General features: G+C 45.7%; 1 protein-coding gene across 1 annotated transcript in view; it reads right to left on the reverse strand.

The window, feature by feature from the left end:
* The window catches only part of Antxr1 (ANTXR cell adhesion molecule 1), a 191,321-nt gene that overhangs the window by 142,112 nt on the left and 32,913 nt on the right, over window positions 1–16,296 (reverse strand). The window lies entirely within an intron of this gene.

Genomic DNA, 16,296 nt, shown 5'->3' on the forward strand with positions numbered 1-16,296 from the left:
AGACTAACATTCTGGGGGAACATGAGAAGCTAACCCCACTCACAGATGCCGATCTTGCCTCCTGATAACCTCTCCGTGTGGGTGCTGCTGTCCCTGCAGCACAGAGATAAAGAGGGCAAGAGGGGAGCAGAGACTGGGAGCCGAAGCTGCTGCCTCTGCGCATCCCGGCTCAGAGTTCCACAGACAGGCTCTGCTGAGGACGGGCGGTATGATGTTCCCACACACTCAAGCCTGTGGTGGCTCTTCAATTCCACAGCTACGACCCTGAATCACAAAAAGCCCCAGAAGCCTGTTCAAGGCCTCATGACTAGCCAGTGCCAGGGGTGAGATAGGAGCCTGGAGTCCTATGATTAGGGGCACTGGGAAGCTTTTTCTTGAATGGGTGAGCCAATGAATGGAACACAGCTGTTTATCCCAACAATTGTTCGGGTAGAAATTCTAATGATAAACACCAATTCTGAATAAAAATGGATATGACAGGAGGCTTGCTGGGGAAAGGGGGAGGGGAACATTGTAATGGCACACAGGAAGAGCCCGGCACAAGTCCCCGCTGTTGCTGCTTTCAGGTAGACGACTCAACACCATGTCACTCAAACTTTAGGGAAAGTGCGGACATCTGGCTGCCCCATCAGAACCCAGCCGCACAAGGCAGCCTCAGGAAGTGGAAACCTATCTGGACCTCTGCCTGAATCATCAGCAAAATATCTGGAAATGGATCCACACCCAACCCAGACAGCGCCGGGGCTGCAGCACCATCTGACCTTGCTTGCAAAGGCCTCTGGAATAACACCTGCCCCTCCACTTCCACTCACTCTGTGTGAGGTTGCCAGAGGCTTCTTAAAATGGAGATTAAATCACACCATTCTTGCCTCTGCTCAAGACCCTCCCGAATCAAGTCCCTGTACCCGAGGAGCCTCCCTTGTCTTTGTGGTGCACACCTGTAGGTGTGGCCACTGCCTCCCTGTCCAGTCTCTTCTTTCCCTTGCCTGCTTCCACTACCCCAGCCTCAGCTGCACTGGTCTTCTTGGGTTCCTGGCTTTGAGAGACCCTCTGCATCAGTAACTCCTGTAGCCTGACCTTTTCCTAAACCGGGTCTGTTTGGGTCCCTGCTATTCTTCTAGGTCTTGTGGCTGGAATTTGACAGACATTCAACAGCTTCCTGTGAAGTGGGTGGAGGAGCAGGTACCACCGTCAGTCATCTTGGAAAGAGTGGGACCTTACTTGGCCATGTGGAAGAAGGCCAGGCTGAAGTGGGGCCTGGTCACTGGCCCTAGCCATTTTTTGTGCTGTGATTTTTTTTCCATCATATCCAATATCTCAATGGTCCATCAAAAGGCATGATTTCAACTGTGTTGTTTGGTTTTTTGATGAGAAATAGAAAAATAATGCATGTTTTAGTAAAATAGATAAAGACAAGAATGGTGTTTCCCAACAAGGCCACCAGAGGTGCAGGGATGGGACAGGTACTGAAAGACCTGGATAAATCCAGACCTCCCCAGCAGGAAGAAAATAGCCAAAAATCCAAGCAGGAAGAGAAGAATCAAAAACCTAGGATTAGCTGGTTCAGTGACTGTGTTTCAGGAACTAGCTGAAGATAAAGTTAGATTGTAATCTTGAGAAACAGGGAGTTTTCCCCTTGTGATTTTAGGAACTAGCTGATTATGACCTTGAGTGATCTTGAGAGGCAGGGAGTTGTCCCCTTGTGACTTTCTGTGACACCCTCCCTGCCCCTTTCGGATTATTGGGCTGTGGTTTCTTCCTATAAAAACCCCTTCTCCAGGTCACCTGGCCCCAGTGCAGTGGTTCCCGTCTCATCTCATCAATTAAAGCCTCGTGTGATTGCAGCAAGGACCGTCTCTCAGGAGTTACTGGGGGGGGGGGGGGGCGGTCATGTTATCCCGAGACTTGAGTGAGAGTCTCCCCACACCGGGGGTCTTTCAGTACCAGTTGTCACCTGGCAGAGCTTTGTCCTATGGATTAGGACAAACTCATTTGTTCATGAGTTCCCAGCAGCAGAGTCTGTTCCTGAGCTTTGAGAGATAGCAGTCCCAGGATCCTTCAAAATAGCTGAGAGGAGGGGCAGCCATGGGGATGAAGACTATTCTCTGAAAATTAGATTGGGTGTTAAAAGTAAATATACAATCCTAAAATACACAAGCAGGAAATATTCTGGGAGTCTAAAGCAGTACTGAGCAAAAAAACAAACAAACAAAAAAACAAAAACAAAAAAACAAAGCTGGAAGACTACAATACTTGACCTCAAACTACACTACAGAGCCACAGTGACAAATACATATAGACCAGTAGAATACACTAGAAAATTCAGAAATAAACCCTCATTGCTACAGTCACCTATTTCTTGACTGTATTAAAACAAACAAACAAACAAACAGCAACAAAACCCCCATACATTGGAGGACTATAGAAATGGCTCACTGGTTAAGAGTTCGGAGTTTAGTTTCTCAGCTCTAACACCAGGCAGCTCACAATATAACTATATAATATAACAGCTCATAGGAATCTAATGTCCCCATCTAGCCTCTGAGGATGCCTGAATTCATGTGTACATAGCCCCTCTCACTTATATATAATTAAAAAGAAAATAAATCTTAAATATGCATTGGAGACCGAAGACGGCCTCTTCACAAATGGTGTCGGAATGGGTTAGAAGGATGCCACATGATCCCTACCCCTTTCCCGGTACATAAATCAACCCCAAATGGGGCACTGACTTAATTGTAGTACCTGAAACTCTGAAATTACCAGAGGAAGAGGCGAAAACTTCAGCATAAGCCTAACAGAGACAGTGTGAAATGGGCTTCTGCATCTCAGGAAATAATAGCAAGAATTGGCTAATGAGGTTGTATTAAACTAAAAATCTCCCCAGCAAAGGAAACCATGGACCAAAGAGAAAGCCTATGAGTGGGAGAAGAGATGAACATGCAGAATCTGTAAAGAACAGTAACAGCAAAACACCCAAAGAACAAATAATTCAGTCTACCAACAGGCAAATGACTTTACAAACGGAGAAACACAGAAGGCCAAGACATACTCGAAACAACGTCCAACACCCTCAGCCACTGGGGAAAATGACATTACACTGAGATTCCATCTCACCACAGACAGAATGGTTATCTCCAAGAAAATGAGGAATGCAGGGAGGATGTGGGAAAGAGGAGCCGGTCTTCAGTGGTGTGGGACTTTAACTGCTGAAGCCACCATGGAAATCAGTACAGAGTTCTCTCAAAGCTGCAAAGGCCTGCCAGTGACAAAGCTGCTCCATTCCTAGGCAACACCTGAAGGAGTCCAGTCAGCCTGCGACAGGGGTAGGTGCACGGCCATGCTACGGCTGCACCATTCATGATGTCCAGGACAGGGAACCAGTCCAGATGTCCACCAAGAGATGCATGTACATAAAAGATGCGGTGCATATATGCAAACATAAAGAATGGATATCATGACCCAGAAAATGGACTAAAGTAGAGATTATAATGGTAGGTGAAACAAGCTAGTTTCAGAAAGATAAACAGTGCATGTGTTCAATCCTATGTGGAAGTTGGAGGAAAAAAAAAATGAACCCAGTACAATGCGGGGGGTTAGGGCTGTGGAAGGGGGGAAGGGATAGGGAGACCAGAAAGCACAATAGAAGGGACATATGCCTAAGCTGGGCTGCGTGTAAGCTAGAAAATCTCCGAAGAAACTCGTCACTTTAAACTTAATAAATGCTAGCGGGACAGTAAAGGTGACCTTGTACTTTGGTCATGGATTAGTAAAGCTTGGAATATTCTTGGTAGCACTAAAGCTGGAATATTACGTTAACACCGAGCTTTAAAAAAGAAAGTTTAAAAAATAGCATGTTGGGGGCATGGAAAATGTTCCTTGGCTTTACTGTATTCTTCTTCTGCCAAATAAAGTATGGGAACAGGGGACTTTTTCTTCTAGGCCCATTTCTTTTCTTTTACAAAGATTTTCTTAAGCTATTGCTCTCAGCATCTCTCTCTCTCTCTCTGTATTTCTCTCTCTCTTTCTCTGTCTGTCTGTCTCTTCCTCCCTTTGTCTCTAGAAATGTCTCTCATACACTGGCTTTTTTTAACTGGTCACCTGCTTTGTTGCCTCTTCCTCCACTCCCTGACCTTCCTCTAAGCCCCCACAGTGTCTAGAAATCTGCAGAGACCGGCCTGGGAATGGTGGATCTGTCCTGACACTGGGACAGCTGTTGCTCAGGGGGTTGAGTCCTTATGTCGTCTTAGAGATCTAAGGAGTGGGATGACGACCTCTCTGGAAAATTCAATTACCATGCAACATTAACTTCCTGGGAAACGAGAGGCTGGGTGTCCTACATAAGAGGCTGCTATTAAAACGTCCTGTTTGCCTTGGTGGTTTCTCTGTCGGCCAGTGTTCCCACTTAGAAGCTGGGGGTTTGCAAAGCCACACATCTCGTGTTTCTTTTGCAACACAACACTTAAGGACTGGCGCGGCGCAGGCAGCTGTTGGATGAGCGGGTCCAGCTTCCGTGCACTGTTTACTCATCTATTGCTATTTTAGCGTCTAGCGAATCCATGCGTATAGCAGAAGGGTGGGCTGCCCGGTGGTCTTGGGAAGAATCCCCTGTGGACTTGCGGATGACTTTCTGGGGTCGTAGTCTTGCTGTGGTGTTTTGATGTATGCTGACGTAAGCCCTGAAGGAACAGCGCACCAGGACGCACTTCCTATATCTCCACTGGGAAATCCTCCTCGGAGTTACGCTCTGCCCATCATAAATTTTGTTAAAATAACCTCCCCCACACATAAATAACTCAACATGAGGTCTGTACTGCCAATGTAGCAGCTCCCTGTGAAGGCGCGCCTGGGGTACTGGGCGCTTCTCAGCTGCTTCATAGCTGTTAGCTCTGGGGCCTCACTTACAGAGTAAACACATGTGACCGTTCATCACTCAGCAACGCTCTCAGCATTCCCAGGTGGGCTGCGGCTGCAGTGTGACAAGGAGACCCCCGTCAAGACCTTCTGCTGTTATCCTGGCACCACCCAGTTCTAAAGTGAACACTAATAACTGCTTACAACGCCCGAGATCGTGGGTTTTTCAGGCACCCACTGAGGGTTGGTGAAGCGCTTGCTCGAGAAGAGCTTGTCCAATCTGTTACCGAATTTATTTCTAGAAAGGACAATATCCCCTTGCTTTCTCTTATCTCTATAGCAAGATCTTTTTTCATACTGATCATATTTGTAAGTTATGTGTTCTCTCGCAAAAAACAATCTTATCAAACGTTTATCAGTTGCTTCTTTTAAAATTCTCAGCGTTTTTACTTCTTTTCCTCTATTTACTTTGAGCTTGGCAAACACTTGCTTCTTAGCTTCATAAAACAGAAAAGCTGGTTACTGCTGTTAAACCCTTCACCCTTCTCGTCTGAGAGACACCTTTGCTGTTTTTTAGCTCTTCCTGCACGCTGACCCGAGTCGTGTCCACAACTGCCAATTCCTGAGTCTTCATTGTGGTTCAGCTGGCAACACTGTCTAACTTCCCCTCTGCTTTCTTCTTCATCGGTAGCTTGACCTTGACAAAATGGTCTTTGGACTTTATCCAGTAAACAGTTTTTGTTTGGAAGTCCACTTTGTGTAATATTAATATAGCCATTCCAAGTTTTATGCTTAATGTTTACACAATGCATATCTTCTACTCTTTCCATTAGCCGATTGCTATTATTTATTCCATGCATTGCTTGGAATACGGAATTGTATGTAGAAGACTGCCCTAACAATGTCCTCAACCTCTGGGTACCCCTGCTCTCTTGTCCCTTCCCACACTGCTTTGCACTTGTCTCTGTGACTTACTTTCGCCTGGAAGACATCAGCAAATAAAATACCCAGGGCTCCATTCTCTGGGTTTGCCATCTTCAAATGCTGCAGCCTCGGAGGACAGCATGTGATCTCCCAACCTTCTGAGAATGTTCCAGATCCTGGTTGGTTTTTTTTTATCTTTTATTTTTATACCTAGAATTATTTGGAAAGAGACGCCTCAATGCCTCAATTGAGAAAAATGCTCCCACACTGTAGGCAAGTCTGTAAGGGCATTTTCTTGATTCATGTCAGAATGCCCAGCCCACTGGAGGCAGTGCCAGCCCTGGGCAGGTGGTCCTGAGGAGCATAAGAAAGCAGGCTGAGCTAGCCATAAGACGCTTTCTTCTGTGGCCTCTGCTTCAGTTCCTGCCTCCTTCTTCCCTCCTTGGGCTCCTTCTCCTGTGATTTTCCCATGGTGATACAGTATGATCTGAGAATGCACAGAGGAGATTAACCCTTTCCTCCCCACGGTGCTTTTGTGTCATGGTGTTTCATCACAGCAAGGGAAACCCTAAGACACAGATGTGCCACCCTTGGCAACTGAGGCCGGTCCTCAGTCCACCCTCTAGAGAAAGGCAGCTGGATGAACGGTCCAGGAAACTCAGCACGGTTAATGATAGGTTGGCGCTTGCAGCTTTCTCTAGTGTGGCATCCTTGGTATTTGGTCAAAATATGTCGGTCAATTTCTGTTTAATGTAAATATCGGCACAGTTGGGATGAAGTCTGTGTTGCCTTGCTATTTATCTGCAAAGGCCAGTTCTTTTGTTTCTCTTCTACATTCTTTTGTTTGATCAAGTACCTCCTGATATTTCAGCAAACACCGTTCGCCTTTAAAAACAGAGCTATCTATTGTGGGTGTCTCTCCATCATCAGTCTTTTCCCCCCAGCTGATCATTGGACTTCAATACGCATTCTTATTTTATTAATCTTATGCCTTTCCCTGTATAATGAAATACTTCACATTAATATCATTCACTCTCATTTTTGCTACTATTGTAATCTATTTCACTTATTTATGAAGCTTTAAAATATAACAGACGTTGTACTTGTGTTGAGATATGCTACGATGCCCAGGAGATGCTCCAAGTCCTCTGGGCACTTCCATTTCCTGTGTGTGCAAGCCCAGCCCATCCGCTGGTGTTTACAGTTTTAGTCCAGTCTTATTCAGGCTCTCTGACTTCATCCCTTACCTATAGTGAGCTGTGGTGGCACTGGTCCCAGGAGATCTCTTGCTGAAGTTGCCATAGAGACTTGGTGCTTTCTGGCATTCATCCTGACTGCTTGGAGCACCTTTTCAGATCTAGCTGGCCACCCTCGAATTCACCGTCCTCCCAAGTCAGTGCACTGTGAGCAGGACTAGAACTCTCAAAGTCTGAGGTGTGATAAGAAAACTAGCAACATTTCTTTTTCGGTCTTCACGATTCTCTGATAAACTTGTTCTTGTCTTTGATCTTTTCTTTGGAATATTCAGATGGCCAGCACTGCTATTTCTGTCCATTAGAGCCACAGTAAATAGAATGAGAACTATTTTAACAAAGGCAAGATGGTCCCACTCCAGCCATCTCATGATGAAGACAGCTACTAGCAAGATGGCCAATGGATGGGCAATGTATACAGCACGGTCACACTAAGTAAACAGTGACTCAGAGGAAGATAGAGGACTGCTGTTGGACATCCTCCCATACTGAGAAATGAACACAATTTAAGACCTACGCATTGTTTCTAGAATTTTCCCCTGCACAGTGAAGGCTATAGTTCTCCACCACAAACCTCTCTGTCTACATTCTGTAGCCAAACTGAGCTTGAGGGGGAGGGTAGAAGTATGCTAGATCTATCTGGATAACACAACACACAAGGCGCATGTGGGCAGGAAGGATCTGCAAAGACAGAATTAGAAGAAAGAATCAAGAAGCCGGAGGGAGTGGGGTACTGAGAACTAAGATCACAGTGGGAGTTAAGCTCAAGCACCACACTGCCTTTGAAGATTAACCAGTAATGCTGAAAATCCTCCCTCACTGAGCAGCCCACTCATTCTCACCCCCCCCCCCATCACAGAGCACAAGAAGTCCCTGCTTCTGCCCAGCCCAGTCCTCGCAAGGAGATGAGCATGCCCAGTTGATTAAGTGCTTGCTACAAGTAAGGCCCTGAGTTTGATCCCAGAACACAGGTGAAAAGCTAGGCATAGCAGCATGTGGTTGAAATCCAAACATTAAGGTAGCAGGAACACATGGATCCTTGGGGCTCATGGGTTAGACACCAAGGAAAGATCCTCCAAGCTTGACCTCTGGCCTGGATCCACATAAACATATGTTTCCGTAATTTCCCACCCCCACAACATACAACACACACAAACACATTTATTCATTATTATATATGTAGTTCAATATGAACGTATATTGTTTCTGAGGATATAAAAGTATACACATTCATGGAGATGATAAACTCCAAGTTCAAGGCAGCAATTCTTTTTGCGGAAGGAGACAAAGACTGTGCCCCCAGGAAGTGTTCCCTGTGTCAATCTATTTCTCAAGCCTAGTGGTATGAAAGGGGTGTTTGTGATCCTTTTCTCTATACATTTTCATGCCCCAAATGGTCAACCATTTAAACACTTGCTGGAATGAGCAGCAGAAGAGGGGGTTGTGTTTGGGACCTGTCAGGGGCAGCCATAAATGCAAGGTTTAGCAGGTCCCCCCACTGCAGCAAGAGTGACTGCCCAGATGATAGTGTCACCATCTGGCGTGACCAGGATGATTCAGCTTCCGTCCCTGGATGTGAGAATGCAGCCACAGTTGGGGCCAGTGGCCCAGTGGATAATGCATCTGACAATGGAAGATTTGGATGCAGCCTTTCTTGGTCCTCTAACTATGGTGACACTGCCTTCCTGCCTTCAGCCAGACATCAGAAATGTCCACTTTTGCCCCTTTCATATTTATAGCATGAAGGACAAGAGGCATTTCCTGAGTACCTGTAATGAGTTAGAATCTCTGATGGGCATTTTCCACATGTTAATTCATAGCAGCTTCATCGCTGCATCCTGCGGTGGTCACAGGAGAACAGACACCGGCAAGTCCACATTAGAGCCTAGAGTCGAGGCTTGGGCACAGCCGTTCTCTTTGTTTGCAGTTCCCCAACTGGGTGCATCCCAGAGCACTGCAGCCAAGACATGGGGGACATACCCCCCCTCACTGAAGTATGGTTTTCCAAATTTTGAAAAACCATCCACAATAACTTTTATATAAATGAAAACATTGGCATATTACATTTTTAGGTGGAAAACTTGGAAGAAATGTCTTGCTGTTGGCAATGTCTTGCTATATCAATGTCAACTTGGGGTTGGAGAGGGCAATTTTACTTTCTCCTATTCACAAAAGATTCCAGAGGGAGATCAGGAAACACTGGCCCACAGCACTCTCAAAGGTGCATCTGAGGAGCTGTCTCATGGCTCCAGGGAGACTCTCTTCACTCAGCATTACTGTGACTCAGGCTGGGAGGCTGTAGACAAACGTGCTGTGAACACGAGGCCTGTGCATTCTTCTCGGGAAGAACTCTCACTAAAATCACTAGGCAGGGAGAAAACGGCGTTTATCTAGCCTTACGCTGAAGAAGTATTTTCTACCTGTATTCCTGTATACAAGGATAGACCTGCCAATGCTCAATGCTTCAGAAAAGGATGCACCAGAGAGATCCAGGACTCACTAGGAATTTGCTGTTGGACACACTGTGATGGTGTGAGGTTTGCCAGGGAGGATTTAAGACAACCCTGAGCTGTTGATCAAAGCTCCTGGCAACAACCATAATAGTAACCACTGTCCACAGAGCACTGATGATAGTAACCACTGTCCACGGAGCACTCATGATAGTAACCACTCCACGGAGCACTCATGATAGTAACCACTCCACTGAGCACTCATGATAGTAACCACTCCACGGAGCACTCATGATAGTAACCACTGTCCACGGAGCACTGATGATAGTAACCACTGTCCACAGAGCACCCTGGATAGTAACCACTGTCCACAGAGCACCCTGGATAGTAACCACTGTTCACTGAGCACTCGTGGTAGTAACCACTGTTCACTGAACACTTACAGCACGTTTACACTATGAATCTTCCCAGCATTTTACAGAGAGAGAAAAGGTGCCATATTCAAGTTCTTCCAAACACTAAATATCCAAGACTCCTCTCCCCTCTTATTTTAAAATTTAAAAAGGGATTTAATTAGAGTCCAGTCTCTCAGGAATAGCAACATGGAATCACTCTGCTCCAGAACCAAGAGATGTTTCCAGAGCATGGCCAAGCTGGGTGCTGGAGCAAGCTGGAGTAGCTGAGAGGGGCACAGGAGGGGTTGGGGTTTCTGTCCATACTGCACGCTGGATGTTCTTGGCTTCCTTCTGCTTGCTGAAGCAACAGCAAGGCCTTCAGCCTACCCTTCTCACCGCTCTGCTAACTCGGCGATGCAGCTCTTCCGGCTGAGGGCGGCTGAACTCTCAGGGACAAGAGGAAATGACCACACAGGCTTCAGGGAACTCTTTCTCTGAAGCAGTCAGGGGGTTGGGGTGCCGAACTGTGTAACCCTCTTTTCTTAAATTTAAAACTGTGTATAATAGTAAAATAGTGGGAAATTCTCAAGTAGAGTCATCAAACACAAGGAAACAAGGCCATGCTTCCTGGGCTCCAGTCCAGGTTCCCACAGTTACACAGCACAGTGGCCTTGATCCTCTTCTGTCTGGGTACCCCCACCTATAATATGATATAATAACAAATGCAGTTCTAAAGAGAGCCCCACGGGTAGACATTACTTTCCCTGGTAATAGCTGAAGAAAATCTATTTACTCGTACATGGTAAACCCTTATTAGAGATATATGTGTAGGCACCCCCACATATTAATATTATACACATATGTGGTTCCATGTAAGCATCTCCCAGATGACAGACCAGAAGGCAGCACACAGTAGACACAGGTAGACAGAGAAGGTTATATGCAGTAGGGAAAGAATAACTGAGATAAAATCTTAAATTTGTGAATAAAATCTGGCGCCGAGTACAGGAACGGAACAGCACAAACAATCCAGTCCATCTGGGAATCCTTTTTGTTACTGGTAAAACGAGGCCAATGGGTTGAATAAGATATGATAATCCTCTGACCCATGGCTGTTTTGTTGGCTTTGTGTTTGAATCTGGGAAAGTTTGGAAGAAAGGCGAGATTCACAGTCCAAACCAGTCTTTTAGGAATACACGTCTAACCCTCAGTGCCCTTTCCAGAGCATCACAGACACAGCTAAATACCAGGATCCAGCAAATGGTCTTTATGGCCTGAAGGAAAGCAAGCAGGCGTGTCAAGCCCAGATCTTAGAATCCCTGCAGGAAACAGAGATGCTGAGATGGAGGAAGACACATCCTCTCATTCCAGGCCACAGGAGGATGGCCTGAGCTTCCACAGGGGAGGGATCCTAAACCTGCCACCCAGTGAGGGGCCTGGAGAGGGGTCTTAACCCAACTACCCAGTGGTGGGCCATGGGAGAGATTGAAACAGTCACCCCCTGGTGGGTCATGGGTCTAGAGAGTGTTCCTAACTCAGTCACCCCGTGGTGGGTCATGGGTCTGAAGAGGGTACCAGGCATGTTGACATGCACCTGAAATCCCAGGTCTGTGACGGCAGAGACACACAGTTGCTTGGGGCTCTTTGTCTAGTCAGACTAGCGGAATCAGCTGGCTCCAGATTCAGTGACAGGACCTGTCTCAAACCCATACACATAAAAATAAAGAGAATCTCAACAAATTTAAATAAAAAGTGTTGGAGTGAAATGGAGAAATACACCAATGTCCCTCCCTGGCCTTTACATCTGTGTGCACACACTGACATAACGAAAAAGACAGATTAAACATATGTTTAGACCGTAAAAGAGAACTAATAAGCAGATCAAAGGAGTAATGATAAATAAGAGAAGAAAAACGTGTTGAGTGGAGGAAGTTTAAGTGTCAGATAGAATGGCTTAGATACCATACACATAAGTAAGATGACTCTGACCCAGATATATCATGCTAATAATTTTTTAAAATATTTGAGATAAAGGAAAAAACTCCCAAAAGGTTCTGGGAAAGAAAATCATGGAGCTAGGGGTTGTGGGGTATATAGCACATTGATCACTTGGCAGTCCATCAGCAAAACTAAGAAAGCAGAAACTAACACCCCAAGTTAAATTATTATAGTTGTCTTCTTTGAAAAAAGTTGCTTCTAAGACCTGAGGGAAGGATAAACAAAATCACATGGAACACCTTCCTGAATTATTACCCAGCAAGAGTAAGGTTGTTATACCTGCAGATGAGTCCAAAGTTAGCACTGAGAACAAACACATCAGCGGAATGAGGTTCAACTTCAACAGATCTGAATTCAGATCTATTTATATCAACGCCAGCTTTAATTATTAAGGAAAGATAAGATACCAAAAATAATTCCTTTCATCTCAAGATGGCAAAAAAGGGGCAAAACAGAGGAAATGAGAATCCATAATGGTAATATAAAATAATGAATCATAAAATTGAAAAACATACAAAACAAAAGTGTTGATAAATTTAAGAAATAAACCATTAGGTAACTGAGAAAGTTTGAGCTAATAAAATATTTCATCAAAATTGAGTGTTTGTATGTGTGTGTGTGTATACAACTGAACAGAGTGAGCCAGGGATGAGGCTCGGTGACACAGTGATACAGTGCTAGAGCAATTAGCATATCCAAGCCCTAAGTTCTACCCACAATATCCAAGAGAAGGAGAGAGGAAGAGTGGGGGACAGGGACAGAGAGAGAAAGAAGTGGGTGGCAGAGAGAGACAGAAAGATAGAAGAAAAAGTTTTGTAAAAACCAGAAATTTCCCCTCAAAACATTATTTTTTAAGTTACTTCTGGAGTCACAGGCTGAACTGATTGTTGGTGCTAAAGTCTCATGGATGCTCCTATAACAAGTATAAGCTGCTTATGAAGCCCGTGGATTCCAAACACCAAGCCCACCATGTCTGTGAGTGCTAATAAGACTAGGTGATGTAACAGGAGATGTTCTGCTCACAGTGGGAACAGAGTTAACCAACACTGAATGCAACTTAGGATAAAAACCCCAGATCTTCCTGGAGGACATCCCCAGAAGTGCTAGGCACCCTGAATAACAGCGAGTGCTGTGGAGTAAGAATGCCGTGCCCATTGGTGCCAGGACTAGGCCTCCCAGAGGACTCGGATAAAAACCCCAGACCTTCCTGGAGGACATACCCAGAAGTGCTAAGCACCCTGAATAACACGAATGCTGTGGAGTAAGAATGCCGTGCCCATTGGTGCCAGGACTAGGCCTCCCAGAGGACTCGGATAAAAACCCCACGGATATTTGGAACACTAAAGAAAACCCTAAAAGCACATGGTTGGAAAAATCCACTAAAGACCAAGGAGATTTTTGCTCAATATTAGAAATGAGGAAAGACTGGTCCTCCAGATGTTGAAACTAATTAAAACAACGTGGTTGGGTGTAGAACTGCAGGAAAACAAAGTGGAACCATAACGGAGCAGAAAGCAGGGCCCAAGTCCACGCAGGCCACTTCTACGTGGCTGGCATAGAGGCTGCCCCACAGCAGTGCTGGGAAGCCGGTTCCCAGCACAGGAAATGGCAAATGTTGGCCCCATGCCTTACATGGCAATAACTTGAGGCAAAACTTAAATTAAAAAAATGCAAATCGCCATAAGCAAAAGTAGTAATAACAGTGATTATGAATAAGAATGCTAACGTTTTTAATAATGTACAATAAGAATAATATATTCTTTTCACATGAAAAGAATACAGCAGAACCAAATACAACCAGAAATGTGAAAATCAGCCAGCATTTTAAAATCTTTTTAATGGTTTCTACTCCCATGGTATGTAAAAACAAAGAAAAACTATATGATCACATTAACAGACGATACAAGGGCCCTTGGTGGCACCCACCAGCTCTCTGGGTTTCCACTAAAGTGATAGACTCCTCAGACACGATCTCATAGCCAGACAAAGACAAGTTTGAAGTGTTTCAGGTAATGTCACGATTAAGATCAGAGTTTTCAGGGCTTCACCTGTAGTTGCTCACGTGACACTGCTGTACTACAATACTTCAATCGGCACTGGAAATGCTACTATGCTAATGAGTGGCCCATAGATCTTGGCTTGTTTAAAATGAGGAAGCTGAGCAACCGTGGAAGGGGACATGATCTGACAGGGCTCTGACTCAACCAAGTTCAGAATCCAGAGATCAGAAATGAGTTCTGCCATTAGCCTGTTAATAGACCCCAGTGAACTTCTGGAATCTCAGTGTCCTCATTTGTGGAAAGGAAGGAAAGCCCAAGCCTTCTGCAGTCTTCCAGAGCCTTCCAGAGCCTTCCAGAGCCTGACACAGCCTGACACGGCCTTCCACAGCCTTCCACAGCCTTCCACAGCCTGCCACGGCCTCCCACAGCCTTCCACGGCCTTCCACAGCCTTCCACGGCCTTCCACAGCCTTCCACAGCCTGTCACGGCCTTCCACAGCCTGTCATGGCCTGCTACAACTTGTCAGAGAACAGCAGCCACAGGAAGGGTTAGAAAATGAAGAAAGCGGAGAGGAGTCAAAACCCCCCAAAGATGGCCCACACAAGTGAATTTCGGATTTTCACTTTCTCTTTTCTCTTGTGGTCTTAACCTGACAATAAGTTCCATGTGGTAGCTGAAGCGTCTTGGAAAGGCTGAGAAAAAAAAAAATCCCCATTTCTGGGAATCCTGGGGAGAGGAGCCTCTTACTCTGGCTTTGCCTCAGAAGATGGCTGCCTCTTGGCAGCCTATCTGACCAAAATGCCAACAGACACCCCTTCTTTGGCTCATTCTGGGGTGCTTCTGGTGACTCCGAAGTCTGTGGCCGAAGCTGGAGGTCTCAAGGTCCCTCTGGTGCAGCACCGGGGTAGGTTCCAAACAGCCTGGGTTCACTAACAGAGAGGACACTGAAACCTCTGTCCACACTAAAGATAGAAGAGTGGCCTAAGCCCAGGTTCCAGCGAGGACACTGAAACCTCTGTCCGCACTAAAGATAGAAGAGTGGCCTAAGCCCAGGTTCCAGCAAACTGAAGCAACGAAAGGAAAACGGAAAACGCCAAGGTGTAAGCAATATAAAAATAAAGCCACATTCTAAAAACTTACTCAACAAATAAACACACCTAAAAACATGATCGGCTCTCATGGGGAGCGGCGATAGTGAGGCCAGTCCCAAGAAACTGGAACCGTGGCAGACCCGAACACAGCTACATTGACCACCCTGTGAGCTCACTGTGGACACTTGGAATGGAGATGAAACAATACTTGACGGAGGCACGGAAGTTTCAAGAGTTTAGAAATGAAAAAGTAAACGTCTGTAATGAAGGATTCGGCACAGGAGCTGAATGGCTGAAGGAAGATGACAAGGGACGAAGGAGCACTGGCCCGGGAGCAGAAACCATCCACCAAGAACAGACTTTAAACCAGATCTAAACCAACTTTAGGCCCGTGTGGAGTAACCCAGAGATGTCTTCACCTGCACCGTGGGACTCCCAGAAAGAGCAGAAAGTGAACGCTAAAGAACAAACCTGCAAACAGCTTGTGCAGCGGGGTGGTAAACTTGCCACATCTAGAAACGACTTTAAAGACTCAATACGCTCTGCCCAGCACCCCCCCCCCCCCCGCCCATCATCATCAAACTGCTGAGAGCTAAAAATGAGAAAATTTAACAGCGGTTAGAAGGAATTGGTGCCATAACTGCACACAAAATAAGGACTTAATGACACACCGTGAGAAACCAAAGAGGACTACGTCATTGTTCTCATTGTGGTTCATTTACTATGCCTCAGCACGCAGCCGTTTTCACTTTATTTCTTCAATCTCCCCATAGATGTCTGAATGCATTTTGGATCCCATGAACATACCAGAATACATTGCTAATATATCTCCAATATTATGTTTTTTGATTAGCATATGTTTTCATCTTGTTAAAATGAGAATCTTTCCTGACCAATGAATGCCCCGTTGTTTTGTGTGGGAGTGTCTGTGAGTTCCAGTGAAGGCGTGGGCGTGCATGTGCACAGGATGTCTGTGAGTGTCTGTGTAGGCGTGGGCGTGCATGTGCACAGGATGTGTGTGAGTGTCTGTGTAGGCGTGGGCGTGCATGTGCACAGGATGTGTGGGAGTGTGTGCTGACCCTCAGGTGCCTTCCTGAGGACGGATCTCACCTAGCTTTGCTGAGCAGGCTGGCTAGCTGGGTGCAATCTGCCTGTTCCTAGCCCCCATCCCGCCATGGGATAGGAGACACACTCAGTCTGCCTTGGTAACGTGGACTTGGAGTTCCAAACTCAGGTCCTCACGTTGGCAAACCAAGCATTTTACATCTCTCCAGCCTGGTGCCCTTTTCTCTTCATGAGTTTCTTTTAAAACTCCATAAACATCCTCAAAT

Source organism: Microtus oregoni, unplaced genomic scaffold, assembly GCF_018167655.1.
Source record: "Microtus oregoni isolate MIOR12 unplaced genomic scaffold, Mior012 000002F_ref0000024, whole genome shotgun sequence".
NCBI lineage: Eukaryota > Metazoa > Chordata > Mammalia > Rodentia > Cricetidae > Microtus > Microtus oregoni.